This window comes from Quercus suber, unplaced genomic scaffold (assembly GCF_002906115.3).
Source record: "Quercus suber isolate HL8 unplaced genomic scaffold, Cork oak 2.0 scaffold_279, whole genome shotgun sequence".
Classification (NCBI taxonomy): Eukaryota; Viridiplantae; Streptophyta; class Magnoliopsida; order Fagales; family Fagaceae; genus Quercus; species Quercus suber.
In genome coordinates this window covers 660,580-688,295 of record NW_027069735.1, presented here as the reverse complement: position 1 = coordinate 688,295, position 27,716 = coordinate 660,580, and the positions used below count along the sequence as shown (strand labels likewise).

At 35.2% G+C, this 27,716-nt stretch overlaps 1 long non-coding RNA gene across 13 annotated transcripts; it reads left to right on the top strand.

Annotated features, from left to right (window-relative positions):
* The first annotated feature begins 1,405 nt into the window (after nucleotides 1-1,405).
* LOC112000979 (uncharacterized) lies at nucleotides 1,406-19,307 on the top strand. 13 transcript variants are annotated; one of them, XR_010632329.1, is made up of 7 exons: nucleotides 1,407-1,669; nucleotides 2,114-2,253; nucleotides 2,779-2,896; nucleotides 3,013-3,137; nucleotides 3,775-3,855; nucleotides 4,571-4,689; nucleotides 18,533-19,307. It is a non-coding gene; the product is annotated as an uncharacterized LOC112000979 (long non-coding RNA). The 13 variants fall into 13 exon arrangements; XR_002881769.2 differs by lacking the exon at nucleotides 18,533-19,307 and adding an exon at nucleotides 4,877-5,893; XR_010632328.1 differs by lacking the exons at nucleotides 4,571-4,689; nucleotides 18,533-19,307 and adding an exon at nucleotides 1,761-1,895 and having other exon boundaries at nucleotides 1,406-1,669; nucleotides 3,775-4,176.
* The last annotated feature ends 8,409 nt before the right edge of the window (nucleotides 19,308-27,716 follow it).

Below are 27,716 nucleotides of genomic sequence, written 5' to 3'. Positions count from 1 at the left end.
ATCCATCACGATCTCGGCCCGATATTTATAGATATAGGGAAATATCGGCCAGATCTCGTTAGATCAGATCTCGTTAGATCTAACTAGATCTGATGAGATCCGGCAATATTTCAACCAAAATCTAGCCAGATTTTGCTCCACTGGCGAACCCGAAACCGACCGATATGGACCCGAAACCGATATGACCCGAACCGACAGACTTGAAACATGAACCAGGTCAGTTGCGGGTTAAAATTTTCCCCCACCCGATGCATTCGGGTAGAGTCCAAGTTGGGCACAAACCTAATCCGACCCGACCCATGGACAGCCCTAATTACAACCCTTTTAAAGAGGAATAGTTATTCTTCATTTTAAAGAATAACAATTCATAAGAAATGACTATTCTCTATATAAAAACATAACCAAATTACTAAATAATTAAACTATATGAATAACTATTACATCACAGTGCCTATTACTGTCTAACAAACATGCTTGTGGTCAACTAGTGATACACATGCTAGTGTGAAATGTGAATCCATGAGCTTAATTGAAAATTTTGTGTCTTGGGGAGTTAAGAGAGTTTTTTTTTTTTTTTTTGATAATTGGGAGTTATGAGAGTTTTTAAGAGAAAACTACATGTTACCATACATAAGTGTCATATACATTAGAATCTCTTCTATTCATAGAAGTTTGTTCTATGGGGCTTTTTCTCATCGTATCATTTGTGGATTTTTAAGGAGTCCTTGTGAATTTGGTAAGTTGAAATAGTCCAATATTGAAAATTCCGTTCCAATATTCAAATTGAAACGGTATTTATAACAGTATTTGTTTTTTACTTACTATGTTTTTGGCTTTGGTTGCGTAAAATGTTGGTTGCCCGAACTTCAATCTTTAAATAACGAGTGGGGGTGAGTGGGCTATCAATCGTTTATTCTCTTTGTTAATGAAAGTTTGCCAAATGTCTCTCATTACCTAACAAGGCTTAGTATTAAACTATTAAAAAAAATCAAAGTTTTTTTTTTTTTTCTTCTTTTCTTTTCTTTACGTTGTTTCGGGAAGACTCAGCTCGGTCAAGGGATCGGGGTTCGGGTAGGAGAGAGTTGACCCGTAATATGAAAACTCCATTGCCAAATTACGTGTAAGACTAGATTCTCTCTATTACCTAATTATTTTGTGATTCTCTCTCCAACTTTTACTCTCAATTGTCAATTCAACAAACCACTACCTAATTATTTGTCAATTTGTCACCCTAATTAATATCTAATATTATACATAATAGCGGAAGCTTTTACCAAGTGTTAAAACGTAAGTAAAAAAATTCCCTTAAAATACTGCCACGTGTAGGTTAACTCTTAAAAAATTCGCACGGTGTATCATTTGCTTGGTAACGCTACAACGTTTAAAAGCCTCTCATTATAAATATAAAAATTAACCGCATAAATTCATTAAAAAAAAACCTTGCTTGCTATATGGATAAAAAGGAAGAGAGCAGAGCGGTAAAAGTACAGACGAAGGGCTTGAGAAAGATACAATCACAAAGAGAGACAGTTCGTACGGCGCCACAAGAGAAATTCGGTGTACACGGAGATAGAAATAGAGAGAGGCGATGAGGCCTGAGACACGAAGAAAGAAACAAAGAAAGAGGCAGAATCAGACGATCGGAAAAATCTATGGCCCATCAACACTGGTAAATTTTTTTAGATTTGGGTATGAAATGTTCCTTTCAATTGAGTTTTTCCAGTTGGCTAGGTTTAGGTTTGATTTGTTTTTTGTTTCAGGCTTTTAAAACACAAAATGATTGAGAGGGATACAGAGATAGTGTTCGTGAATGTCCCTGCCACCAGCGTCAGTCCGGCTTCCTACCACCGCCAGTTCTGATAGACTTTTCTTCTATGGCAAGGCTACTGACGGTGGTAGGAACCGGCGCCGACACATTCTTTCCCCTTTTAATTAAGTTTTTTTGTTGGATAGGTTTAGATTTGATTCGTTTTTGTTTTGGGTTTTAGGGTTTTCTATCAAAATGTTTGTAGATATTTGCTTTTGTTTTTGTTTTTTGGTTTTTTGTTTTTTGTTTTTTTTTTTTTTTCCCGCTTTGCAGTTTGCCCCATGTTCTGTTTCTTCTCTGCAACAGAGTGAAAACTTGCCCACTTAGATTTCTGCCGCCAAGTCAGTTTAGAGTCATAAGAGAACGATCGTTACATCGTTTGAAGATTCTTTTAATAACCGTTTGGAATCAGCCAATATAGAAGGAGAGAGGACGATAGAGAGACGGTAAGTCTGAATAACCAGTTCGGTCATCACCGTTAGGGCCTCCACCCATAAGTTCTATTTATAATTTTACAAATTGGGGTTTTTTAGGGAAAATCATTTGGTAATTATTTACTATTCGGGTATTTTGGTTTGATCGGTTGTGATTTAGGTTTTTCAGTTAGGAGTAGTTTTGTTTAATATATGTAAATAGATGGGTTAGATTTGGTTTTGATTAAGAGAGTTTGGTTGGAAAAAAAGTTTTTTTACCAAGAACTCTCGGTATCAGACCATTCTTTCTTGATAATTTTCAACTAATCTCTTACCCTATTGTCTTCAATTAGGTTTGCTGTCAATTTAGGGATTTGAAATTAGGGAAACAACTTAGAATATCAAATTCTAAATGAATTGTTAGGAATTTTTAGTTCCTGGGTTTTGTATCAAATTCTAACTGAATTGTTATTATGAATTTTCAGTTTTTGGGTTTTGTTCCTTTGCTTTCATGAATTTCAGTTTCATATTTTGTTTTGTTTTGTGACTTGCTATCAGGGTCATTAAAGAAGAAGAAGGGTTTTTATATAAGAGGAGAAAGGAAGTGGAGCATATACAGGTCAAAAAGGGAGAAGGTTTTAATGGTGATTGGCTTTTTAAATTGGCTTTTCAATTGGTATAGTGTGGGTTGATTTTTTGTTTTCTACAGATTAATTTTTTCCCCTCCGTTTTTCAATTCCCTTAAACTATTCGAAGATTGCCCCTTAATTCTGATTTTGGTTTTGGTTTTAGTTTAGTGGAACCATGAAGGCAACTGGATATAGAAGATGTCCATGAGACCAAATGTAAGAGTGAGTTTGAGACACAAGTAGCATGGCAAGCGTTGGAGATTTGTTGCCCATCCAAAGAGATTCACTGTAAGTCATTATTTTAGGTATAGTCTAAAATTTTAATCCACTCTCTGTTTGGTTTCCCATAAGCACAAAAGTTCAGAAAAAGAAAAGTTAAAGTTTCTTTTCATTTTCTCTTTTCCAACGTATCAACGCTGGAATGAATATGGTTGCTTGGAGTTTAAAGTATTTGTTTTGATTTTTAATTTTTTTGGGTATAGCTGAATTTGATTTTGATTTTGCCTTTTATTTTATTTTTTTGGTGGAAATTGTAATTGGACTAATGTTGATGAGTTTGCATACATAATTGCAAATGATAACAAACATTATGGCATGACATGGGTTGTTTATTGCACCAGTTCATTGTTGTAAAAGAAAAATCTATTTCACTGATCAATATATAGAGTAAGAGTCTGTAATGCAATGAGAGAGAAATTTGATGGCCCTGCCACTACCTTCTTGGTCTTCTGCCACTGTCATACTTTCAGAACCATTACCGGTTATTTTGTTCTATCTATTTATTTTAAGTTAGGTGACAAATATGCTATAGGAATTAATTTTTTTAAAGTTGCTTCTGTTTTTCATATTTGTGTCAAAATTAGTTTTTTTTTTTTTTGGGTGAAATGAGTTTTCAATATGTAACATTTGGCTTGATCTGCAACAGAAACTGGTCATGAGCCACAACCACAACCACAACCACAACCCATCCAAACATCTACAATGTCAACAATAACAAGAATACAAGGTATGATAATAAATGATTTTGTTCTTTTGATTAAATCTATAGAGCCCAAAAGTTTAATGTTTTCACCTTACATTACACTTTGTATTAATGAGCATCCCACTTAATCCTAGATTTACCAGTTGAATGATGTCACTTCTCATTAGATGGGGAGTTCATATGCTTATAGGTGGGCTTGGTGGGAAGCCAAGAAGGTGAGCAGATAGGTGGATTAAAACTGTTTCTTTTTGAAACATTGTTCAATGTTGCAGACAGTGAGGAATGCACACATAAATGCTGCTATAGTCAAAAGATTTAAAAAAAAAAACCCATAATTCTTCTTTAGTTGAATTATTTTTAATTAGCCTTCTTATTATGATTTCCTGGGTATGTCATGTTTCTAAATTTTTAAAGCCATATCAAATGTTGTGTACACAGAATTGATGTTTGAAGTGTAGTTATTGGGAATGGTTGCTGATCTTTTAGTTCTTTTAATAGTGACGATCTATGTGTTTGGTTTGACTGAACAGGAATAGCCAAAGAAAAAAAAACCCACTTAAAGAACTGCTACGTGTAGAGTTTAATTGTGAAAAGTCATACCATACGACACAATCACGCGTCCAAAAAAACAATGCAATTAGTAATTCTTAAAGAAACGGTTTAAAACACATTACTTAACCCATCACTTTACTTAGTGTTTATAACAAAAACTAACTGCCTGTTTAAAACACTTTTTTAGTTCCTATTTTACAAAAACAGCAAGTGATAGAGACCATAAGGCAGAGAGACATTTGAGGACTGCCATTACCGCCATTCTGGCCTTCTGCAATCGTCCGGTCTCTCGCTGACTTGCTATCAGTAAGTTTTGATTTTGTAAAACATTTTTTACTTTTTGAGAAAGAAATTGGCGTTAAGTATTATTTTAGGCCTGAGATTGTTTTTGCTATACATATTTGGCTGAGATTAAGGTATTTTGATTATTTTGGTTTGATTGTTTTTGCTTAAACCTTATGATTGACAAACCTTTCACTCTTTACATATAAAGAAACTGAAACATTTAGAATCAACATTAAGGGAAAGTCGATAACTGTAAGTCACACAAAAAGAAAAGAGATGGACAGCGAGAAAGAGGAAGCATAGTATTCCCACCCATCGGCAGGTAAAGCTTTTAAATAAAATAACAAATTCGGCTTTAAAGTCTAGAATTTGGGTTAGAATCCATTTGAACTAAAGTCTTTTGGTTAGAATCAAATAGTTGCTTTAAGAGATTTATTTTATTTTGGGTATTTGTGTTGGATTTAATTTTGTTTAGGCTATTTGTTTTTATAAAACATCAATTGACCCAAATTTAAACTTCGGTTTTAAGATAATGTGGTGTTGAAGAACTCGCGTGACTAACATGTTTTATTCTTTACAAATTCTCATCACAATTTTAAAAAAAATCATGTGGGATGCATGTTTTGTTCATTAAGAATGATACTACAGTCCCATGGTTTTTCCTATCTTTGCTAGGGGCTGACAAGGATATTTTAATTAGTTCATGCATTTGATTTGTATAGTGTATGTTAGGTACAAAAAGGAATAGCTCATGAGATTAATGTTCGTAGTTTACCTACTTTTTTTTTACTTCTTTTATTTTTATGTTTATTGCCTAAATAGTTTCCTTTTTTTGTTGCTGCCAAGCCCACATGAAGAAACCATGTTTGAATGAGACATCTATAACTGATGAATTTTTACCTTGCCAATCCTGTTTTGAATGTACCTATTATATGATTTATATTATTATCATATAAAATATGAGTGGGGTGAGGGGTTAAATTGTGTTGTTGCTTCTTTGCTGATTGCTTACTATAAGTTTATACCACATGCATGTTTGAGTCTAGAAAAATTCTTATCCTTTGTTCTGTGTTTTAGGACTATGCATGATTTGTTGTTCTGTTTGAATTTTTTATTAGAGGGAAGAGACGAATTTTTTATTAGTTATGTACACAATGCAAGTTAATTTAATTTCTTTGTTTGACTTGATTTCATGTGTTATAATCCAGATCCTCAGACCCACTTTTTTTTTTTTTTTTTTTTTTTTTTNCTGGCGTGACTCTTCAGCTTCTGGCATGCTTGGCATGTGTACAACTTCTGGCGACTTGCAAGCCGCGAGCCACCCGCGAGATCCAGTCACGAGTCCCTATTTCTTTGCACAATCTTTGAGCATTTCTTCACACTCACTCACTCACTACCCTTACAAGTTCCCCACCTAAATACAAGGTTACTAAATGCTAAAATACAAACAAATTTGGCAAGGAATAAAACCAACAAGATGGTTGATTAAATTCAACCTTACACCTTTGTTTGCCACTACTATGCACAGGAGCACTTGTGTCTCTCACAAACTTCCAAACCATCATCTTTATTTGACCATTCCAAAGAAACCTCACAGTATATATAAATCTTTAACGAGGTGTTTGACATATCATAAAACTTGATCAGTAAAGAATAAAGTAATTAAGATAAAATGAACCTAGATGACTTTAGACAAGCTCAATATAAAATTTAAAATATATATATATATATTCAATACAATTTAGAACTAATTTTTTACTTTTACTTAAATTATCAATTTAGTTCTTTAATTATTGGACAAAATTTAAATTCATTCCCTCAACTATTAATGGCATCAATTTAGGTTCTCAACTTTTAAAATCAAGTCAATATCCTTGTAACTATCAAACTATATGAAAAGAAATAAATAAACAATCAATGTCATTATTATCGTTATCGTTAGGTATTTTCTCCATAATGAGCTTATAACATATGCTTTACTTCTCCATAATTAATATTAACTAGTGTTTAATCCGCGCAATGCGCGGGATCATTTTACAGATTAATGAACTTTACATCCAACATAAACTTAGTTATCATACTTTTACTACATATATTCACACTTAAATAACATAGTATATTTAAGCATATAGTGTCTTATATCCCCTAAAATTTAAAAGTAGTTACTTCAAATCACTTCATGTGTGTACTTCCCTATTATGAGAGACAAAAAAAAAAAAAAAAAAGAATCTGACTTTAAGCAATTAAAACTTACATGAAAATTTCAAATAGCAAATCTGATATTCCTAGAAACCTCAATGAATCACACCTAACTAAAACTTGCAAGACAATTGCAAATACCAAATCTACCATTCCTAGGAACCACAATGAATTAAACCATGAGATTAGAGAAAATTTTACAACCAAAAAGTTTAAAAGAGAAAAATGGCTTCAGGTTTATTAAACAGAAAGTCAGAAAAATATTAGTCAAATAATAATGCATAATTAATAGTACATTGGAATCTCAAATTCCAAAACCAAACCAATATATAACCCTTAAAAGGGAACCACAATGAATTAAACAATGAGATTAGAGAAAATTTACAACCAAAAGTTTAAAAGAGAAAAATGGCTTCAAGTTTATGAAACAGAAAGTCAGAAAAATATTAGTCAAATAATAATGCATAATCAATAGTAGATGGGAATCTCGAATTCTAAAACCTAACCAATTCATAAGTCATAACCATAAAAACAACAACAAATCTTAATCTTGGCCTAAATTTCAATTGCAAAAAAAAAAAAAAAAAAAAAAAAAAAAAAAAAAAAAAAAAAAAAAAAGGAAAAACCTCACAATCCCTAAAAAGCTGCAATGATACAGAGAAAATCTGTTAACAACCCATTATTATATAATCATCTATTCATAAAATAAATAAATAAAAGTAAATCATCTATAAGTACTCAAATCCAAAACATTAGGATATACAATAAAAACAATCATACCGTAGATTATTCTTTTGAAGGTAATCAATTTTTCTCTTATATTTACCTATTGTGTAGTCATATATATATTTTGTTTTATTTCAATAATCTATAGGAAGTGAATCTTATGATTCATAGTCTTTAGAATTGTAGAATTGACTAATCTCTGTCTTATTTACACTAAAGCTAGAACTGTTTTTGTCAGTCCTACTTAAACTGTGGAAGCTTTCCCTCCAAAAAGTAGCTAATGTGGGGATTCTACATCTACGAACTTGCAAGATGGAAAAGCATATGGAACCTATCCTCGTCTTAACTCTAAAACTATAGATGAGCAAGGTTCCTATACAGTTGTAGATTCCACATAACACAATCAATCAGCTTTGACCTGAGGAAGGGGAAAAAAAATTGATAAGAGAAAGATGGGAGGGAGAAAAAAAAAGTTATCACAATGAACCAACTGCAAATTATCTACCACCTCAAGCATCAGTTCTGCATAATGAAATATTGCAGATACTTTTTTTTTTTTTTAGTATTCTCCCCAAAAAAAATTCCAAATTTTCATTAGAGCATAAGAGCCCAACAATGTGACATACATCATCCAAAATACGAAGCCTATCAAACTCTAAGATGCATACTATAAGCCAATTAACAATGTGTCTATTACCAGAACAAACCACCTTTTCAAACCCATGAAAAACCAGAATAAAAAGCACCCAATCAGACAGACCATGGGTACATACAAAAAAATGTACATAACTCTATAGTGGAGGAGAAGTCACTAAGAAAGTCCACACAAATTTCGTACCCAATATATTTTAATCCCACTTCTATCTTAACAAAAAATACGCCAATGCTGAACAACAAATGATACCAAAAAAGTATAAAAATATACCTTAATATAAAAACATAACTTAATGCTTATTCTAGTAGTAAACCTTAAAAAATGGGCTCAATAACAGGGGGAGGGGAATAGTATCAATGAAATTTTAGACTTTATCCCTAGTAACATAACAACCCTTTTATCGGCAACATTTTCAAACCAATCTAAGTCACATAATGTGATTCAGAATCATCCAAAAGTGGAGGTAAACCATAGCAGCAAAAGAAGTATTAATGGAAAAAAAAAAAAAAAATCAAATTTGTTAATATGATGGACCCAACTTACAAAAGCAAGCAATCTTGAAGAAACAATCTAGCTTTATTTAAAATGGAATTTCCAGCAAATCAATTTATTTTTACTTCTAATTGAAGAAACAATCTTGCTTTATTTACAATGTAATTTAAATTCAAGAAAAATGTACATTAGTAATATGTACAAATAAATAGTGTTTTGACATACAAATACACTTAACAATACAATTTCTATATTTGAAAACTCTTTGCCTATCTATTAAGATATAGATTATGCATAACATAAATTAGCTAGCAGTATAGTTGGTCTAAAGATTAAGTCATGCTTTTGTCCAATAATTAAAGAACTAAATTGATAATTTAAGTAAAAGTAAAAAATTAGTTCTAAATTGTATTGAATATATATATATATATTTTAAATTTTATATTGAGCTTGTCTAAAGTCATCTAGGTTCATTTTATCTTAATTACTTTATTCTTTACTGATCAAGTTTTATGATATGTCAAACACCTCGTTAAAGATTTATATATACTGTGAGGTTTCTTTGGAATGGTCAAATAAAGATGATGGTTTGGAAGTTTGTGAGAGACACAAGTGCTCCTGTGCATAGTAGTGGCAAACAAAGGTGTAAGGTTGAATTTAATCAACCATCTTGTTGGTTTTATTCCTTGCCAAATTTGTTTGTATTTTAGCATTTAGTAACCTTGTATTTAGGTGGGGAACTTGTAAGGGTAGTGAGTGAGTGAGTGTGAAGAAATGCTCAAAGATTGTGCAAAGAAATAGGGACTCGTGACTGGATCTCGCGGGTGGCTCGCGGCTTGCAAGTCGCCAGAAGTTGTACACATGCCAAGCATGCCAGAAGCTGAAGAGTCACGCCAGTTGTTGCACTACAGGACAAAAGTCCTAGGCTGGCCACGCCGTTAGCTCACGGCTTGAACTCGTGACTCAATCTAGTCGCGAGGTCAAGTCTCCAGAATGCCCTATTTGGGAAAAACTGACGTTTCACATTCCATTCTCACCCTATTATAAATACCCTTCATTCCCACGAAATGTAGAGAGTTTCTAGAGAGAATTTTGAGAGAAAAACCCTAAAGAAAACAAGATTGCCTCATTCATAATCTTCACCCAAGAGACTCTTCAAATTCCTCTACTCTCTTCCTCTCCATTGATACATCCTTGAGAGGTTCTTAACCAAATCCTTTTCTCACCATACCCATGACTGTGAGAAGGTTCTTTTGGTGCTAAGGGAAGCAGTTTGGAGGGGACTAATGATTATTGGTTGATGCTATGGTTTATAACGGAATTCAGTAAGTTAGAAAAGAAAAAGGTTCGGTGCAACCTCGTTGGAGCAAGAAACTTGAAGCGCTTAAGTACCTAGGTAGATTAGGCTTGGAAAGTCTATTGTTGTTCATATATCCCAACTACATTTTCTAGTGGATTATTTACCGCTTGGAGGGCAGCGAAGAGGTTTTACACCGAGGGCTTCGGTTTTCTCTTCGATAACATATCGTGTGTTGTCCTTGTATTTGCATCTCTCTTCCCTTTGTCTTTACCAATTAATTACTGCTGTGATTGTGATTATTTATGATTTAGATTGTTTATCAATTTTGTTATAAGCTTGTTATCATTTTCCGCACATACATTGTTTGATATAAACCTTGACTTGGTAATTTGTTGTTTGGGGGTCTAAACGTTCATAGCATTTTTAATGCTATTTGAACTTTCAAAAGGCTTAATTTGGATTTGATTGTTTTCTCTTTGGTCTATTCTATACAAGACAGATGTAGTCATAGGCAATTTTATTTTTTTTGTTTTTATTTATTTATTTATTTTTTTTATCCCTCTTTTTCTTGCCTATGCTGAAAGCGGTATTGGATAAAATAATCAAAATTTTATAATCAATTTTGATTGAGTATTCAAAGATCAATCTAATTGAAAATGTATATATTTTGGAACATAGAGAACCATTCACTTTTTGGAAATGATGATTGGTCCCCTATAGCTAATCGAATCATGTGAATGTAGAATGAATTATTCCAATATTCATACTTGAAACATTCTAGTGCATGTGTCTTCGATACGTATGCCAACCGTCATGGAAAAAAGCAAGTTATGAGTAATCGTATATATTACTAAAAGTATAACACGTTTTTATATTATTTTGCAAAAATATTGTTGTAGGGACACAATTTGGATTGACCCTGAATATGAATGGGTTTTCAGTCCAATCCAGCCCAAACAATGAATTTATAGAGAGTGGGTTAAAGGTTTAGGCGCTGGCCGTCGTTCATCAAGCATGAACTTTCATTTATAAAAAGATACTTAGAGTTTCTATATAACTGGGGGGATGCTCCTCGGCCATGGGCCGAGGAAGCCTTTTTCTTCTCTTTCTCCCCCCCCCCCTCTTTTTACTTTACTTGCTTTTCTTATATAATTTTCATCTTCCTATCTCCTTCTTCCATTTGTTGATCATCCATTTGCCTTTCTTCTGGCTGTCCGTCCCATTAGGGTTAGTCTTTCCTAAAAATCATCATTGTCAGGCCGAGGATGAGGAGGTCCTCGGCGTGGATTGGGAAAAGAGGCTTTCCCCAATTTAGCCTTAAATAGTCTGTATTCCTCGGCATGGGCCTTGGGCCTGCTACCCGATGGGCCGAGGCTATCAGGCCCACGGGCCCTACAATAGCCCCTCAAAACCCTGCTGCACGTTCCCTCGGACGGGGAGGAGGGTTTTGATACCTGCGGGCCCTCTAGACGAGTCGCCCCACTTCGGTTTGTGTTGATGCTGGCGGCTTTTTGACTGCCCGATGCGCGTTTTTAGCGTTTCAAGACTTAATGGGTGCCCACATTAAATTTTGGCGGCACCACTTTTCCCACTTTCAACGACATGATCTTTTGCTTTTATGAGCAAGCGGTTACATTTGGGGAACCTAAGGGGGAGTATAAGTACCTGTTTGAATCGCCTGGTTTCATCATTTTCGCGCTTACAATTATTGACGCGTATGATTTGAATCTGGTTCGACTTGTACACTATCTGAAGAGTATCGTCATACTTCTGTAAGTTTTCTTTTTCTAGTGATCCCAAATTTCCTTGATTTTACTCCTCCTTTTCTTCTTTTAGAACTTTTAGTCGTCTTTGGGGAATGGGTAAGTTTAAGAAGTTGGTTGAATCCGACGAGATGATGAACAAATTCATTGTCGAATATGGAATACCTAATAATGTGAGTTTGAAATACTGTGAAGAAGGGGAGTGGTACCTTAAGAGGAGAGAGGGTGAAGTCGTGATCCCGATAGTCGCTTTTGTAGAAGGAAGGATGAGAATCCCTATGAGGCCGGTGACCCTCAATTACCTTAGGCATTTTCGCCTGGCTCCTACTCAGTGTGCCGTGAATGTATTTAGGATATTAGGGTGTGTAGATACCCTGAATGAGAAAATGGGGCTGAGACTGACTCACCACGATGTGAACTGGTGTTACAACCTTCATCACCTGAGGGGTAAGACGTACTAGATGAAGACAAGGGACGATAGGGTTCGTCTTATCCAGTGTCTTCCTGACTCCAATAAGGGGTTAAACCAAGATTTCCTCATAGTGTCGGGAGAGTGGCACAACGGCTTTCATTGCCCAACAGTAGAGGGGGAGCCAGGTAGGGCATCCGAAGTACAAGACAATCTAGGTTTCAGGATTTTCAAGTTTTATACGTGTATACTCGATTTGGTTGATTAACCATAGGAATTTCGCTTTTCTTTTCGCAGATCCACACGCCTTTGCACGTCATTTCCACCTGGTTAACAAAGCGGATTTGGAAACTGTTCTCAGGTCAGAACTTTTCTTGAACGAACCTGATAACCAGGTCAGAGCTGCCTATAAAATCTTCGGATGCGACCCAGCTCAGACATCATTCCCAGTCCCGAAGCACGTAATTAGAGCTTGTGACCCTCGGCTTACGCAGATTACCGTGGTGGAGGACGATTTTGCTTTTACTGAAGGGTCTTATATACCTGAAGACATTCCGCTATCAAGCCCCTCTTCATCCCAGCAAGTAATGGTGGCCGAGAAAGGACTATCTAAGAAGGCAAGGGAGGTGGTTGAACTGAGTTCCTCCGAGGACGAATATAGTGTGTTTAACCTAGCTGACCAATCCGAGGATCCTCCTGGTGACCTCGGAGACCCCCATTTGTCCGAAGCCGATCTCTAGTCCCTAAGAGTTGATACTCAGGCTGAGATGGGTTTAAAAAGACAGCCCCAAACCAATCTTCTTGACTTGCTCGAAGGCGGCTCCAAGAAGGGTGTACCAGAGGAGTCACAGCCCCAGCCCCCAGCACCTCAGCCCCAGATTCTAACCATGCAAACCAGGCGTGTGTAGTTTTACCATAGGTTTGGGTCCGAGGACCATGCAATACCTTGGTTCTGTCTAGTACCCAGGTATAATGGTTTGTGTAGTTTTACCATAGGTTTAGGTCCGAGGACTATGCAATACCTTGGTTCTGTCTACCACTTCTATTTCCCTGTAAGTATCTAGTTTCCCCATAGGTTTGGGTCCGAGGACCATGCAATACCTTGGTTCTGTCTAGTACCCAGCTATAATGGTGTGTGTAGTTTTACCATAGGTTTAGGTCCGAGGACTATGCAATACCTTGGTTCTGTCTACCACTTCTATTTTCCTGTAAGTATCTAGTTTCCCCATAGGTTTGGGTCCGAAGACCATGCTGGTGTGTGTAGTTTTACCATAGGTTTGGGTCCGAGGACCATGCAATACCTTGGTTCTGTCTACCACTTCTATTTCCCTGTAAGTATCTAATTTCCCCATAGGTTTGGGTCCGAGGACCATGCAATACCTTGGTTCTGTCTAGTACCCAGGTATAATGGTGTGTGTAGTTTTACCATAGGTTTGGGTCCGAGGACCATGCAATACCTTGGTTCTGTCTACCACTTCTATTCCGAGGACCATGCAATACCTTGGTTCTGTCTAGTACCCAGGTATAATGGTGTGTGTAGTTTTACCATAGGTTTGGGTCCGAGGACCATGCAATACCTTGGTTCTGTCTACCACTTCTATTTCCCTGTAAGTATCTAGTTTCCCCATAGGTTTGGGTCCGAGGACCATGCAATACCTTGGTTCTGTCTAGTACCCAGCTATAATGGTGTGTGTAGTTTTACCATAGGTTTGGGTCCGAGGACCATGCAATACCTTGGTTCTGTCTACCACTTCTATTTCCCTGTAAGTATCTAGTTTCCCCATAGGTTTGGGTCCGAGGACCATGCAATACCTTGGTTCTATCTAGTACCCAGGTATAATGGTGTGTGTAGTTTTACCGTAGGTTTGGGTCCGAGGACCATGCAATACCTTGATTCTGTCTACCACTTCTATTTTCCTGTAAGTAGAGGTTTGTCCTCAGAACGCTTTATTGGAGAGGCTTCCTCTTTGGATCAGATTATGATCTTTACACGTGGCATTGATCTCGCCTCCAACTTGGGGCCCCATCTTTTTCATTTATGAAGCGCCCTTTGTCTGTTCGTGTTCCGCGCTGGACACCTCGGTGCGCGAAACACGCCTTCATTAATATCCTCGTGAATTAACACGAGTCCAACAGTCTACGGCCTCCTTGGGAATTGGCAGCTTCATTATTAGCCCAGCTGCTAATTCTCTTTTCGAACTCTGCATGAATTAATTCTCACCAACCCCCATCCCCTATATAAAGTAAGGAGATGGTTCCCCCACAACCCATGGACCTCTCCACACAAACAGAAAAAACACATTCTTCCCGCTCCCCACGCCCTTTTAACAACCCCGCTGGAATTGTTACCGGGATTAACAAAAACCGGTATGGCCGCAGCCCCCACTGGGCTTTCAGTGCGGCAGAGTCTAGGCGTAACCCCAATGGCGCCCTTCGAGGTGTCCCAGAGGGATGTTGTTGGAGAACCTAACGTCTTTCCTCGGAGCACACCCCCGACGAGGAAGGCGTGCGAATTCACCTCGTGGGCGATGCTCGAGTGTTGCCGTCTCCAACGGCTAACACTCATGAGAATCGGAGAGAATCGAGGGAACATCATGGGGGAGGGTATCCCGGAGCCCCTACATCTGCTCCTCTCTTTGTTCCAGCTCCGCCTGGCCGAGAAGGGAGTTGTTGGGGGCCTGGAAACATGATTGCCCTTCCCCTTCTCTGCCTCTTGTCAAGCTCTCCCATTCTCTTTATACCAATAAAGGGACGGCTTGACACTTCCCACCGGCTAGTTTTTTCTTAGGGCGGCTCCACCTGGGCCTCTAATTGTAGAAATAGCTGGTAGTATTAGCTTGTAAATTTGCTTGTAAAACAGGCCTGCCTGAGCCTCTGATTGTAATATGTAATCTTTCTATTTATGAAATAATAATATCAAGATTTCTCTTTTCACTGTCAGATCTTCTATATTTTTTTTTCTTTTTTTTTTCAACCTACTGTAAAACGAATACTTAGAACTTAGAACACTCGCCTGGTGCGCCGGCCAGCACCCTAATCCTTCCCACAGACGGCGCCAATTGTAGGGACACAATTTGGATTGACCCTGAATATGAATGGGTCTTCAGCCCAATCCAGCCCAAACAATGAATTTATAGAGAGTGGGTTAAAGGTTTAGGCGCTGGCCGTCGTTCATCAAGCATGAACTTTCATTTATAAAAAGATACTTAGAGTTTCTATACAACTGGGGGGATGCTCCTCGGCCATGGGCCGATGAAGCCTTTTTCTTCTCTTTCTCCCCCCCCCCTCTTTTTACTTTACTTGCTTTTCTTATATAATCTTCATCTTCCTATCTCCTTCTTCCATCTGTTGATCATCCATTTGCCTTTCTTCTGGTTGTCCGTCCCATCAGAAGCCTTATCAGTACTCAAGTGGTTCACTCTGACCAACGTTGCCCTGCTAAGGGGTTACCTCCCCATTAATGCGGTCAGGGGGGTTAGTTGAATGCATTAAATACGAGAGTGACAGCTTGCTTTGGGGTTAGTCTTTCTCAAAAATCATCCTTGTCAGGCCGAGGATGAGGAGGTCCTCGGCGTGGATTGGGAAAAGAGGCTTTCCCCAATTTAGCCTTGAATAGTCTGTGTTCCTCGGCATGGGCCTTGGGCCTGCTACCCGATGGGCCGAGGCTATCAGGCCCACGGGCCCCACAATTGTAATAAACCTCTTTTGAAATAAAAAAACGTAGTGGATGTTTCCTTTAATTTTTGTTTGATTGTTAAGATATCATAATTATTTATAATCTTAATTTCCTGCATTTATTTATCTTGTTCCTTCTGATCTGTACGACGATTACCTAAAATACCTTTCAACTTAGGACTAGCATTTCTCCTTTATCGTGTGAACTTGTTGATGTATACACTAAGGTCGGTTATGGTTACCTAAAGATCTAATAGGAAATTCAATGGAACTTGTTGATGTAAAAAGTTAATGCAAATTCACAGGAACTAGAATGTAATCAAAGAGTATGAAACTAATAAACTACAAGTAATATACTTGTATGAACACCTTACAAAGATCCTACCAACTAAAAAGGAAATAAAATTACAAGAGAGAATTCTCAATACAAGTCCTTTGTGAGTGGAGAGTTGTGCTCTTCTTAAATTGAGTCACCTATTTATATTTTGAGGTTTTTGACGGCTATCAATGGTTACTCTTTTTGCATGGCACTCCTTATGCCTCGATACCACTTGTCGTGCTTCCAAGCACTGCTTGAAACCTCTAATAACTACTTTGTTGGCACTTGTCCTTGTTTAAGGCGTTATACCAAATTCTAATAAATTGCTCTCTACGTTTTTCACGTTTTTCTCGTGTCTATTTGTTGGTCCCAATAGAATGAATGGTAATCCTGTTAAGGTGGGAATCACTAACATAAAAATTGAATGAAGAATCCCAACATTTAAACGCGTTCAATATCCTTTGATAAGAGACACATCTCTATGTTAAAAGATAATAGTTATCCTAAAGACAACTCTTTATTTAATAACTGACCTAATGTTAAATATATATTTCTACTGAAATGTTGATGAAGTAACATTATCCAACAAGTAAGGGTTATTACATAAGTGACAGTTCACAATGATGTGGTGTGATCACCTGTCACTTTTATAAACTAACACTATCACTTTACAAGTGCCACGACCCTACTGCACCACTCGTTGCAATGGTGCTGGGATGAATTTTGAATATTGTAACCAACAATGTGGACTCAAAATTCTATTAGTGTAAGGTAGACTTAATATATAGTGTTTTAACTTAAATGAGAGGATAATTACTGAGACAGATTCATGTTCAAGATTGCTTGATTTGATATATATTTCATAATAATGTAGTATGTATCAATTTTTTTTTTTATACAATAGAATTCCAATCTATGGCATCTACTTGTTGAACTTTATTTACACTAAAAACCAAATAATGTCTTGCTCTAATGATAAAGATCAATTATTATAGAGTGACAAATCTTTTATTTAATAACAAAAAACTTTACCAATTAAGCTAACTACTATAATCCACCCAAAAATTTTAAATTAAGGGGAGTAATAAAATTTAATCATTTTATAACTATTATTCTAACACATGAATCAAGCAACTCAGCTGAATTGGAAAAAATTCAGAACCAATATAGTTTATGTTGATGTATTGTATTTGGACTGTGATCACCTTATATAAATGCCCTAATCATACATATTACTAAATTTTTTTTTTTTTTCTGTGGTAAAGTCATTTCCACTTTATCTAACCTCTATTTATATATCTTTGTTCAAATTTAAAAATCGTTAATGATAATTAGGGCCTACCATATTACCAAACAGTATCTTTGGAGCTCGGACTTGGAACATAAGATACTAGGAGAATGAAAATTTGAACTGCAATCCCTAGGCTAGCCACAAAAACATTATCAACAAAATGGACACATGAGATGAACTAGTTTGTAAGTGCATTAATTTTCATGCTTCAACACATCCAAACTTGTCAAGAAATTTGGATCCAACTGGAAGTTTTGTCTATCATTTTCTATTTTACTTTATTTTTCCTTTTAACTTAATTTTCTTGTGTTCTCTAAACATGCATAAGGCAGATAATATTATTGTGTTAAACCAGTTCACAATGGCACATGACATACCAATACAGAAGATTCTATACCATGTTCCTCTGCAAAGAATATAAGGAAGGAATAGCAAAAAAAACCATGACGTCATGAATGATATATAATGTTATATTTAACTATATACTGTGAGGTACAATATGATAATAAATATCATATGGTATACTACTACATTATTATTTTGAAAGAGTGATTAAAATAAGTAGGAGGGCCTAGTATTGCGTGTTGTAGGGTATGGAAGGTTTGAGTGTCCTACGCAGCCTTTTGAGAGGGCTTGTGTTTTTTTGTTAGTTTATGAGCAGGCAAAAGCAGAAGCTTCTCATACTCCCTCTAGGTTTCACACAATACCTTACACATAGAATCTCACCTAAAGCTAGCCAAAGTAGTACTATCTAAGAGCATTCACATCAGCATGTGTATTTTACATATCTATTTTTACACTAAAAACCTACTTTTTCTATTTTACACATTCACTTTTATAAAACACCCACATCAATTCATTTATTTTACAAGATTTTATAATAAAATATTCATTCTTTCCAATTTTTTTATTATTTCTCTCAACTTCCTATACATACATGTTCTCTCTCTCTCTATCTCACTTTCTCTACCCATTTTTCTGATCTGTTGCTATCTCTCTCTACTCATCTCTCTCTTTATCTCCATCTCTCCACAGCTTCACTGAAGCTTCTCAAACAACAAGACCCAGCAAGCACCGATCGGACACCCAGCAAGCACCGATCACCGATCGGATACCTAACAAGCACCGATCAGCTTCACTCCTCAAGCATCGATCAGTCAAATCTCCAGCAAGCACCGATCGGTCATCTCTCTCTTTATCTCCATCTCTATACCGGTCAGACAAGCACCGATCGGACAGCTTCACTTTTCAAACAAAACCCAACTCTATACCCGATCTCCAACAAAACCCAATCTCCAACAAGCACCGATCGGACAGCTTCACTTCTCAAACAAAACCCAACTCTATACCCGATCTCCAACAAAACCCAATCTCCAACAAGCACTGATCTGATCTCCGAGCAAGCACCAATCAGATCTCCGAGCACCGATCTCCAGCAAGACCCACTCCCTCTCGGTCAAGCACCGATCAAGCAACTATAGCGTGGGTTTGTCTGTGTTCTTTGTGTGTGGGTTTGTCTATGTTCTTTGTGTGCGGCTGTGTTTGTGTTTGTGTGCATCTGATGAGGAGAAGAAGATGAGGAGGTGAGGTAATTGTGCATGGAGAGAAGAGAGAGAAAAATTGGTGCGAATTTATATTAATAAAATAATAAATACATGAGCTACAGTAACCGTGCATATATACACGGTTACTATAGCTCATGGATAAATATAGATGATTATACCAAACTTTGGAAGCACTGATGTGGAGCAATTTTGAGACAAAATGTGTAAAAATGGTAGTTTTTTCTATTATACATGAGTTTCCATCCACTGATGTGAATACTCTTATATGATATTCTCTATCGATCTCTTTTTTTTTTTTTTTTTTTTCTCACAATTCTTTTACATAATATTTACTGAATCTACTGCACCTTGTTAATACTGTGTGATCACTTAAGTTGTTAAGGACAAAAGAGCGTTAGAAAAGACAAGGATTGGTTTCAGAATCTGACAAGTAACAGTGAACGGCAGTGGTGTAATAAATTGCAAAGATTAGGCAATTAATTTCATGGCTTGGATCCTAACTGTGGCCTATATAGTTCAATAGTACAAGCCATTTTAGTTCATGTTCTGTGCTCTCCTCTTTTTTCTGTCTTTGGTGGATTCAAGGTCATTGTAATGAGAGAATATATATATATATATATTAATTGTTTATGATCGTTATCTTAAACTTTATAATATCAGTATGAATTGGAAAAACCTACAGAGCAAAATCCAACACCTTTTTTATTTTTAACACCCGTGAATGTCCACTTATAAAGGCACACTGGTACAAGTGGGAGATCCCTCCCATTCCTTTCTTCACGTCTCTCTCACTCTCTAAAGACAAGTGATAGCTGTAACCAAGTACTCTTTGAAAAGAGAAAAGATACAAACAATCCAATTCAAATCATTCAATATAGACTTTGTCCAATTTTTTCTATATTTAAACCTTTTAAAAATTATATGAGGTCCTCTTGCTTTGGTACTATGTACCTTAATTTATGACCAATAATTAATGACCATCTTATAGTTTAGTGCTAGTGAGGAAAGATTTGAGTTTTAAAAAAATCTATAGCTACTAGATTTATATATCACTTATCAAGCATTAACAATCCATTAAGCATCACATAATTTGAAATTTATTCAAAAACTAAACTCAAAAAGAAAAAATAAACATAAAAAATGTGAACATAGTTGCATTAGATTCGATTAGTCTTGCTTAGAAGGTCTTTGTCCTGTTATCTGTAGATTTTGTCCACTATCAAAACCAAATATATATAAAAAGCTTTCTTACTTATAATGTTCATGTACAATAAGAAATTGATATATATCGATAGTGGAACTTATAAGATATAAGAATCCAGATGTGTTGGTTCTTAACCAAAAAAAAGAAAGATGTGTTGGTTCTGTTTTTCAAAAATTAATACAATAATTCATATTAAAATAATAAACTTTCAATAAATAATATGGATTATCACTATTCATACAATACATTTATATGAAAAATCACACATGCATGATTGGTAAATAAATCTATAATTAATATATAGTAGGGCTGAGAGGATATACATAACTTGGTTCAGTCACTGCTAAAGGTGTTTCATGCCACAAAATATTTTGGAAAATATTTTTCAATCAATAATTGATTTTTTTTTTTTTAATTTAAAATTTTTGAAGTAAAAATTAAAAAAAAAATTGGATAATTAACCACAACATATAATAAAAATTGATGAAAAAACCTTAATTGAATAAACTTAGAAGTTAAAGGATCAAAATATTACTCAACCTGTTACATGATGAGTAGGTGTTCATCATATGATTTAAACAACTATTGTAATGTAAGCATTAAATATATCATGATTTATGTTTTTAGGAAACAATGCAGCATGACTATTATTTGATAGCTAATAAATCAGTAACACGAAGTTAAAAGGATAAATATATTATCACATGAATCATTGTGTAGAGCATTCACATAAGATGTAAGATAAATTGCAAGATCAATATGGAGTGAATTTAAAAGATGAGAGACTAAAGTACCTTCTTTGGAGCTGCCTGTCATTGGACCTAGAAGAAAATGGTGTTTCCATTCTCCCCGGGTGAAAATTTTTCTTTAGAATTGTAGCCTTCAAGGTTTAGACTTCAGAGGATAATAATTTTTTGTGTTAGTAAATATCAGATCAAAATGCGAAACATAATTCAACAACGTAAAATGAGGAGAAAAAAATACCAACTGTTCATATGAGGATTCTCTCAATGAATTGTCTGGTTAAATTCCTTTGCATTTACTTCAACTTCACCATTTCATTGCTATATAGAAAATAAAGAATCAATTGTGTTAGAATATAGTTGTAAAATACAAAATAAAATGCAAAGGAAAAAAAAAATGTCAACCGTTCATAAGGATTTTGTAAGCAATTATATGCCAATTTTGAAAAAGAAAAATGATACTTGGAGAAGTTATCTTTAAAGATAAAATTATAAAGTCATAGATAAAACTGCTTCTAAATAATAGGCTAACTTTTAAGAGGAAAACCCAAAACGTGCACTAAAAACCCAGAAAGGGTAGTCAACATTTGAGTCATCTGTGCATAGCCTGCAGGAGTAACCTATATAAGCAAAATTACTTTATGATGTTACTATGGAATATTAACATCCAATTAAAACAATAAAATAACACCACACATTGCTAAAGTTTTATGTGTTTGTAATTTTAAGCAGTGCACTTTCAGACTTTGGCACTGGATTCTTTAGATCTACCATTAATCTATTAAACCTCTAATTTTGAATTGTTTCAAGATAAGAACTTTGGCACTTGACACTTTCATCAACTCTAGATCTACCATTAAAATCCCTCGTTAAGAAAAACAAGAAAGAAAAGAATTAAAGACAAAAACATGAAGTATAATGTGGGTACATACCTTCTCATTGAAATTAATTAGCTCCACCAATGTTGTATGAGCCTGTAAAGCTGTAAGAATTGGCCTAAAAAGAGATGTAGGATTTCTTTAGCACATCCCAGTTCAATGTAGATTAAAGCTATCATTTTTTACTTCTAACAAACAAAATACATCACACATTTCAACAAATCCATTTCCCTTTTAAGACAAAAAAGAATAGGAAACAAAAAATTAGAGTAATACACATGCTCATTTCTTTATTGGGAAAAACACAAATTTCACCAAACAATTGCAATTGTTATCTCTTAGGAAAAATATAAATTTCAAGTTTTCAACATTCATGTTTCCTTACAATATCCACAAATCATTTTTGAGTTACATTACACGAACCATACACGAAACACAAGTATGAATTGGTACTGCTTAATTGGAAAACAATGTCTAGCTCAAACCGTTAAAACCCCACTAGGGAATTTCATCGAACACCAAACATGCATACACAAATCTCACATTATTCCCACCAAACCTTTCAAACCCAAATGGCCCAGAAGCGTTCTCAACCAACCAAACACGATAAAAAAAAAAAAAAAAAAAAAAAAAAAAAAAAAAAAAAAAAAAAAAAAAAAAAAATTTTTTTTTTTTTTTTTTTTTTTTTTTTTTTTTTTTTTTTGTCTCATTTGCAAATAATCTAATAATCTAACTTGTAGCTTATTTATGAAAAATATAAAAGTTATATTATTTGTAAATAAGCTAGTTTTTAGCTTTTTGTTACACATTCATTATAAAAGTTACCAAAAATGATATTGTTTACTAAATATGGAGTACTATGCAAATAAACTACCAAAAATTGTGGGTTACCTAAACAAATAAATTTGTTATTTTAAGAATGTAACCAAGATATCAAAGTTTTGTAATATGCTTAAATTGTAACTAGAGAATGAAGCTATGAATTTTTTTTTCTTGTGTGATGAATTTTGTAGACTTTGTGCTTGATTTCTATTTACAAATCACCTCACATGTATCTCAAGTTTTTGCTAGTTGCACACACTACACAAGTTACTCTTTGCTAAACTTTGTAAATGTTATTGTGTGTGATTTTGGTTTGGCTAACCAAGTTTGAAAATTCCTTGAGTTTTATGCAAAACGTGTTTGCTGTTTGAGAATTTAAGGTGCATTGATTGAAAATCTCAATTTTGGGAAAATTGGGTTTAAAACATGTGTTTTTGAAAAGCATTTCATCTCATACTCATGCATTTTATTCCTAAAATTCAATACTTTGAGGAGTTTTTGCATAAAATTGCTTTGTTTTTAAAAAATGTGGTTTTTCTAGAATTTCGATCGACCGAACTTGTTTTTTGACCGATTGAAATTGCGATTAAAATTTTGGTCAACCTTTGTCTGTTTCAATCGGTGCTCGATTGCTAATGGATCAATCGAAGCATTTTCGACCTATCGAACCTATTTTTTGATAGATCAAAAATCGTATGGAGAGTTTTTTAAAACCTTTGTTTTTCACATGTTCTACACGATTCCAAACTTTTTCAAAACACTTTTCTCTCTCATTCGATTGGTCAAGGCTACCAAAGCAATTTTTTGTCGTTTTCCTCCAAAATATTTGCAATGTTTTTCTCATCCAAGGACGGTAAGACCATTTTACCCTTCCTTTTGCATTTATTTTCATGTTTCATGCATTAAATCATGCATTTTGGGGAAAATTTCGAACCTAAGAATTTTTGTGGTTTTTGTTCATTTAAGCTTTCTCTTTCCAAATTGATCAATGACTTTTTGTTGTGGGATGATATACAACTGATCTATGTGGTTTAATTTGATCAATTTGGTGATTTGTGAGAAATTGAAAATTCTAGGGCTTGAATATACCCGAATTGGGGATTTTGTTAAATTGAGCTTTAATTGATGAAATTGGCTTGTTTGATTGATTGATTTGGTTATTATAATCTGTTATCTATCTTATTTAATGATCAATTGGTCCAATTTCTTGAAAATTGTACAAGTGCTTTTTCAAATTTTGGGGTTTTTGATATAAACTCTATGCTCAAGCCAGTTTTGTTATTTTAAAGTTCAATTGAACATATTCTCACTACATTAGAGCATGCATCATTTGCTTTTACTGTTCATGCATCATATAGAATTTTTATTTTTATATTTTTGTGCTAACTTGTAGTCTGCCCTTGGGTTTTCTTGTTTTCTCTTTCCTTGGTTCTTTTCTGTTTATCCTTTTCCAACCTTAGATCATGGTTAGGAAGACTAAAGCTCATAGGACACCTACCTCCACCTCTGCTCCTTCTTTTGATAATGAGAGGTTTCCAAGTGAGAAAAACCAAGAGACGTTTGAGAAGTTGAACCTTAAGAGAAGCTTCACAATTCGCTTAAATATCAATGGGCTTGGTCTGCGATCAAATGCTATAAATGATTTGTGCCCCCTCATCCTTCACCAATTGGTCGTTGGATGGATCGGTAAGGCACACGGTCTGATAAGTGGTATCAGAGCCAAGGTTATAGGTTCGAGTCATTGGAGCCGCATTATGAGGGAGGGATTGTGAGGGATTTCACAATTTGCTCCAATACCAATGGCTTGGTCTACGATTGAATGCTATAAAAGATTTGTGCCCCCTCATTAGAGAGTTCTACTCAAACCTCTCTATCCACGTTTATAATTCCAACACTTTAGTTAAGAGTTGGATACGAGGTGTAGAGTACACCATTACTCCTTCAGTAATGACTGATGCTCTTAGGGTATGAGTGGTCCAGCATCCTATCTACCCTTATGATGAGTCTCCTCCCTTAGACGACATCATGTCTCACATCACTAAGTCTTAAATCTAGTGGGGTTCTGATCCTCGGATCACTACTGTTTAGCTCACTGAGATCCACTATCTTTTCTTTAGGATTGCTTGTCATTCTTTGTGGCCTATCTCTTATCTGCACTTCATTCCTTTGGAGCGTTATGCATTTTTGTATGCCCTTGTTACAAATGCTCCCATTAGTTTTCCTTATCTTTTTATTCATTCTTTGAATGAAGTTCATAGGAGTAGTTCTACTGCTCATGCTTTTTTCTTCCCCGTTTTTATTCATAGGATTCTTTTGCATTTAGGTTTAGATGAGTTTCCAGTGTCTGAGCCTGTCCATGTTATAGCTCCCATAGGTGCCACCTTTCTTAGGCAGAGGGCTGCTTAGTTGAGACCGAGCTTTAAACACCCTAGGGTTGAGTCTTCTGGTGTCACACCTCCTCCACCCTCTTTTACATGTACTACTTCTGCTGAGGCGTCTGTTAATCCTGTTGCTGTTCCCCCACCATCTACTTCAGATGATTCGGACATTTGACGTATGTTGGAAACTGTCATGATCATTCAGGCGGCTCATGGTTAGCTTTTGATGGACATGCTTAATGAGCTTGGTGCTTTACGAGCAGATTTGGAGCATTTTAGACGATTGCCTCCGCCACCTCCTTTTGATGATGAGTGAGTGCCCTTTGACAATTCGTCACAAAAAGGGGGAGTACATTTGTAGAGGAGATTTTGTTGTTAGGGGGAGACTTTTATGTTTGTGGAGCCTGTGGAGTTTTTAGGTTATATCTAGGTGCTTCATATTGTACTTACATTTTTTTTGGCTCTTGATGTATTTTGTTTGGGTTGTCCATGATAGGGGGAGATACATTGATTATATATGTTTCTTGTTTCACATTGTTTATTGATTTATATTTATGAGTTGTTCATGATATATGTCTTTATTTTGTGTTATGTGAAATCAAGAAGTTATTTTGTTTTACTTGTATTTTCCACACATGCGTTTATACGTTTGTTGAGTGTTTTAGGAAATATACAGGTTGATTCAGTCATGCTGCTGTCTACACTTGCAACTAATAGATAGCAGTTAGGTTGAATTTGTTTTGTTGGGCAATGTTTTTGTAATGGGCTTTTTTTTGTAAACTTTGAGCATTTTGTTAGTTTGTGTTTTGTCACAGATTGCCAAAGAAGGAGTTTGTTAGGTTCTAAGAATTAGGAACTAATGTATTAGAACTTCATTTTGTAATGTTGGCAAACCATGATCAAAACGTTTTAGTCTTGTTTAGACTTGCTCAAAGTATATGTTTTTTATGTAAAGTTGAAATCGAGTTGCTGCAAGATTTACTGTGTAAATCTGCATGGCTCGATCGATCGAGAATTAGACTCGATTAATCGAAAGTCGTGCAAATTATTTTTTCTTTAGAATTTCCAACTCAACCCAAATGCGTTTGACGTGTAAGGTTTTATGTTTTACTCTAAGTATAAAAGGGAAAACCCTAGTCATGTTTTATGGTTGCTCTTTATGCAGTACGTGTAAATCTTCTGTGAGATCTAGAGGTGTTTACCTTCACACATACTTAGGGTTTCCAAGATTCAAGATTATGTCAAGAACTTGGTGATCATTCAATTGCAGATTCAAAGAGCTTAAAGATACACAAGCGGGAGTGCTTGTACTTGTAGGGAATCCAATTAGGTTAAATCATCCACAGGTTTTTTACTGGTTTGGTTTTCCTGGGTCATCATATTTTTGTGTTCTTTATTTTCTGCACTTTACATTGATATGATATATTTGTATTAACCTAGATCTATTTAATTTGACTAAGTAATCACTTGGCTAATTAACTAGGTTAATCTGGTTGTGTTTTAAGGGGTCTAAAAACAAATAGAAATGTGAGGAGACAAAGAGTTTGAAGATTGTAACCTGAAGGGAAGCTTACAGGGGGAAAAGAAGAAGAAGAAGAAGAAGATTCTTGAATGAAGCTTTGGATTTAGGTTTATACCCTGCCCAGGATCATTTTTGGATTTGAATGAAGCTTTGTAGTTTACTGCATTGCTTGATTCAAATAAGAAGATTCTAATAGAATTATTAGAGGCTGTAGAGTTGGAGGTGGTATTACATGTATACACCCTCTTACGTGGGGGTGGACCCCACACGTGTGAAACCTACCTCCATCTGAGAAGGTGAATACATATATCAGATACATGATAGATTTCTTGATGGAGTTGATCCAAGACTTTAGCTGCGCTTTTGAATGTATCTTTTTTCAATCAGTGTATCAGTACTTTATTTTGTCTTTATGATTTAAAAAAAAAAAAAAAAAATTGGTGAGTAGTATTTGAAGACATATGTTTGGAGTAGATAATAACTTGATTAATTAATCCATTTAAAGTTATTTTTGGGAGGTCAAACTTCAAATTGAAGTTTTTGATTGATATCAAGACATTTAAAAAATCACTGTGCACTTTTGGCACAATGGCCACTTCACAAATATAAGTGCTTATTGTGGGGTGTGGGGGATAATGCCCGGGGTTCGAGTTTCTAGAAAAGAATTTTATACACATATACACTTAGATTAATGTAGAATTGAATTTCTATCTTGTATTAAAAAAAAAAAAAAAAGCGTTGGGATCGAAATAGAATTTTTCATTACACCCTATAGATGGTTTTTCCAACTCCAAATCCCACTATTCTCTCTTGCAGCAAGTGAGAATAGTGGGATTTTTTTAATAGTGTGATATAACTTTCGAGTGGAAAACTTTTGTGGCATTAACAACTTTGACAGCAACGTACGTGCCTTTTACCCCTAAGTGATTTTGATGTTTCATGATATAGGGAAAGACTTGTGAACAAAGTTGAGCTTAAAGGTTAAAATTTCCACTAATAAAATGAGAGATTTTGATCGGGTGAAGTGAAAGCTAGTAGCTTAGTGAGTAAATTACATTACAATCATCTTGGACAAAATTGCTAAATGCCCTTTTTGGGCAAACTAAG